At 43.0% G+C, this 4412-nt stretch overlaps 1 non-coding gene across 1 annotated transcript; it reads left to right on the top strand.

Annotated features, from left to right (window-relative positions):
* Positions 1-1433: 1433 nt before the first annotated feature.
* On the top strand, positions 1434-1504 carry TRNAG-UCC (transfer RNA glycine (anticodon UCC)). The gene has a single exon. It is a non-coding gene; the product is annotated as a tRNA-Gly (tRNA).
* Positions 1505-4412: the final 2908 nt, after the last annotated feature.

Below are 4412 nucleotides of genomic sequence, written 5' to 3'. Positions count from 1 at the left end.
CTCAGTCCCGGCTTCAGCCGAGCTGTCTCTGCCTTTCCGGAAAGGAGCCTGGTTTCCCCGCGTGCGCGGCCGTTTGCGAGGCCACCGACTTGCAAGGAGATTCTGGCCTGCGCGGTGCAGGTAGCTAGGCGGCCGGGGGAGGCCCGGCGTCTGGGCGGCACCCCAGGGACCCGGAGGAGCCACGCGACTGCTTGCTACACGCCGGGCACCCCCTGGACAGGAGCCGAGGTTGTGCAACAGGACGCGGAGCGCCCCCAAAGCAAGGGGAAGTCACCGCCGAGGGGACGGTGTGACAGAAACCGTGAGAAAAACGGAACTTCTCTGCGAGCAGGCGCAAAAGCGAGGGACCGCGGTCATGTGAAATCATTCAACAGAAGTTACTGTGCAAGGCATATGGCAAAGGCTTTGCTTGTCTAAAACGTTTGAAAATAGTTTTTTTTTTTTTAATCCAAGGCGACACACTCTTATATTCTCCGGATACATTCTGTTACCAGTTTTGCAATGCTAATTGATTCCTTATCGCTTCTTTCAAGTATTAATTCACAACATTTTTGCTATGGTATTTTATATATAATCTGTAATTTTTGAAATAAATGCCATCAAACCAAACACTGCCTCTTTAGGTAAAGCACTTAAACTGCCTACAAGCCAAAAAAAAAAAAAAAAATTGTTGTTTAGAAATATACTGGGTGATGTAGACTCAATATATGTAAAACCACCGTGGGTACAAAGTCTACTGCGCAAGAAGAAGTTTAGAACATTGATTTCTGACTGACTCATCTTCCTTCTTTGTGCAAAGGTTTCTGTAACTACGGGAAGGAGGTGGTTGTTGCTCACACCAAGTGTTCTCGTTATGCCTGAAACCCTCCCACGTTTCCTCTTTGCTTTTAGTCTTTCTTGCACTGCATTTTAAAACGGCTCCAAAATGTATTCTGGCCCACAATTTGTAAGGGTTCCTAAAAGTTGGCTCGCCTCTCCCTTTTCCACTGGAAACTAGTTTTAAAAGGCTTAAAGGGTCCCAAGCTAAAGGCCTTACCCCCGCCCCCGCAGCTAGAATAAAGGAAGTGAAGTATGGCTGCGGTCTATCAGGCTGGGAAACAGGTCCTAGGACCCCCTGCTTAATGCTCCTGCAAAGCTGAAATGCTTATAGTTCCCAGAACATGCTTTTGCCGTTTCATGCTGTCTTCCAAAATCATAGCCTTCTTCCTGAAATTACCTCCTGCTCCTGGCTCTAGTTCTGGCAAATATCAATTTCGTTGTCAAGTTTTAGCTCCAAAGCTATTTTTTCTGTGAAACCTTCTCTGGTTCCTGTAGGCAAATTTACTGCTTTGGTTTTCCATGTTGTTTATTATTTTATGCTTACACATTCCTGTGGTGCCAGCAGTGCCCTTTTCTAAATACCATTTTTTAGCCTCCTTATGATTGTCAAGAGAGCAGTGGTGGTTCAATGGTAGAATTCTTGCCTTCCATGCGGGAGACCTGGGTTCAATTCCCAGCCACTGCACCTCGTCAGTGGAGGCTTGCGTGTTGCTATGATGCTGAACAGATTTCAGTAGCGCTTCCAGACTCAGACAGACTAGGAAGAAAAGCCTGGTGATCTACTTCTGAAAATCAGCCTATGAAAACCCTATGGGTCTTAATGGTCCTATCCCAATCAATCATGGGGATGGCACAGGACCAAGCAGCATTTTGCTCCATTGGGCATGGGATCGCTATGAGTCAGGCTGACGCAACCGCAGCTAACGACAACAACTTCCCCAAATAGAATTCTTTCAAAATCATCATTAAGAAGGCATGAATTTAGCATAGTTGACGTGTTTCAATCCTTTGCTGTTACTCTTCTTAACAAAGCCTCAATTCCCCCAGCTCTGGCCAGTGGTAGCCTCTCCAAGTTGGCTTCTAAATCCATTTGATGGGACTCCAGGGGTCTCTGATATCTTCTTTGCTTTCTGAAGTCAGCCCAGAATCAGCCATGTCTCCAAGCAGCTCTGTTTCCTTTTAGTAGGGAATGGTATTTAGAGACCATGTCTGTCCCCTTGACTTTTTTCTTTAATTTTATAAATAACACATGCTCATTGTAAAAAGAATCAGATGATACAAGAAAAAATATAAAAGATAATAAGAATCAGAAGATAAATTGAGAGACTATTGTTAAATTATGGTAAACCACATTCCAGACTTTTTTCTATGCCCAAATACAAATATATTTTAAAATGATAAAATGTATGCACATTGTTTATTAATTTGTTTTCTAAAAACTCGGCAAAGTCTCGTGAACATTTTCCTACACCATGAATACGCTTCTCCAAAATTATTCTAAGTGGCTCTGTGGTATTTCATCATTTGAAATCAATATATTCTTAATTCCTGTTTTGGGACCTGTAAATTGTTTCCTCTTTTTCCATGTTGTAAGTAATACGTCAATGAAAATTTGCACAATTTATTTAATTTTTCCCCGTGGGATAATTTCCTAAAAGTGTAGTTGCTGGATCTAAGGGTAGGTACATTAAAAAATTTTTTTAACGTAGTACGTTATCGTGATTCAAAGTTCAAAAGGTACAATAGAGTATACTCTATTGTTAATAGCTTAACCAATGTTAATAGCTTCCTGTATGTTACAGAGATAACTCTATAAAACATTAATTTACATATTCACTTTTCATCCCCCCTTTTTTACATAAATGGTAGAATATTATACACTGTTCTACATCTTGCACTTTTCAATTATTTATGTGTTGGAAATCTTTGAATAATAGTTTATTAAAAGCATCCTCATTATTTCTGAGGTTATATCTTATATAGTTACATGAGTGTACCATAATCTATGCACCCAGTCCCCAACTAGTGGATATTTAGGTTATTAGAAATCTTTTGCCATTACAGTTGCGCAATAAATAACCTTGCACCCACGTCCCTTTACACATTTATCTGTAGGATACCCAAGCCATGGTGTTTTCAATCACCTCATATGCATGTGAAAGTTGGGTAATGAATAAGGAAGACCAAAGAAGAATTGATGCCTTTGAATTACGATGTTGGCGAAGAATACTGAATACACCATGGACTGCCAAAAGAACGAACAAATCTGTCTTGGAAGAAGTACAGCCAGAATGCTCCTTAGAAGCAAGGATGATAAGACTTTGTCTCACATACTTTGGACATGTTATTAGGAGGGATTAGTCCCTGGAGAAGGACATCATACTTGGTAGAGGGTCATCGAAAACGAGGAAGACTGTCAAGGAGATGGATTGACACAGTGGCTGCAACAATGGGCTCAAACCTAACAACGATCATGAAGATGGCGCAGGACCGGGCAGGGTTTCCTTCTGTTGTGCGTAGGGTCGCTATGAGTCGGAACCAACCTGACGGCATCTAACGACAACAAATATAGGGTACACTTCTAAAAGTAGAACTGGTGGACCAAAATGTTAGTGCATTTGTGATTCTGGTGGATTTGTGTAAAGTCTAGGTGGTTGTGATAGTAATGTCAGCACCTAACTTCAGAGGGGATAATGACCAGGATTAGCCCAAAGCGGATCCCTATGAGGTGGAGGTCAGATATACCTCCACCCTCCAAACGTTTTACCAAGTCTGACACCAGCTGTCCCTCCCACGGTGTGCCCTACTTCTCTTCTGGGTTTGCTAATTTGTTGCAATGGCCACACAGAACTCATAGACCATACTTACAGTTAAGTGATTTATTAAGGAAGTAATAGGGTCCAACTTGGGATCGGGGTCAACAGGCCACAAGTCAGGATCAGGATCAGGAAACATGTAGGCAAAGTCTCCCTTCTTCAGGGCGGGATAACTGTCAGCTCCTCTCAGCCGTGCAGGCCTCTTCTCAGCCCCCTTCCCTCCTTAGCACAGGCTCCTCTCGGCCCCCTCAGGACAGACTTCTCTCGGCCCCCTCAGGACAGGCTCCTCTTGACCCTGCCGTCTGTTACCACCTACTCTGCTGCAAGACCCCTTCGGGGCCTGTTGCCCTCTTCCATGTTATAACCATTAACCTGTGTTACAGCTCTTTTAGAGTGTTCCTTGCCTTTTCTCTGCTTCTCTCTTCTGTCTTCCCTCTGCTCTGTCAGCTTCCTGTCTGAAAAACTCCTCATCAATTTCAAGGCATGGCACAGTCACTTCATTTGCATAGTAGGCTACAAACATTTTATTTGCATAGTTTATTGACCAATCCTGCAAGTGCATACCAATTACAGGACAGGCTGCAGCCTAGGACCAGAGAAAAAGTATCAGACCATAATTTGTTTATAGCTTACCCAGAAAATGTCAATCAACCTGGACAAAAGTAACAAAACCCTCTGGGGTAGAAAACCAGGGCAAAAGTAATGCCTCAGCGTTTAGGGGAAAAATCTCTCAAGCTGTTTTCCCAAAGAACCAAGGCAAAAGACCACATAAAGGAA

Source organism: Trichechus manatus, unplaced genomic scaffold (assembly GCF_000243295.1).
Source record: "Trichechus manatus latirostris isolate Lorelei unplaced genomic scaffold, TriManLat1.0 scaffold00004, whole genome shotgun sequence".
Taxonomy (NCBI): domain Eukaryota; kingdom Metazoa; phylum Chordata; class Mammalia; order Sirenia; family Trichechidae; genus Trichechus; species Trichechus manatus.
Note: the sequence above shows the minus strand (reverse complement) of the source record. Positions and strands in the feature narration are given on the sequence as shown.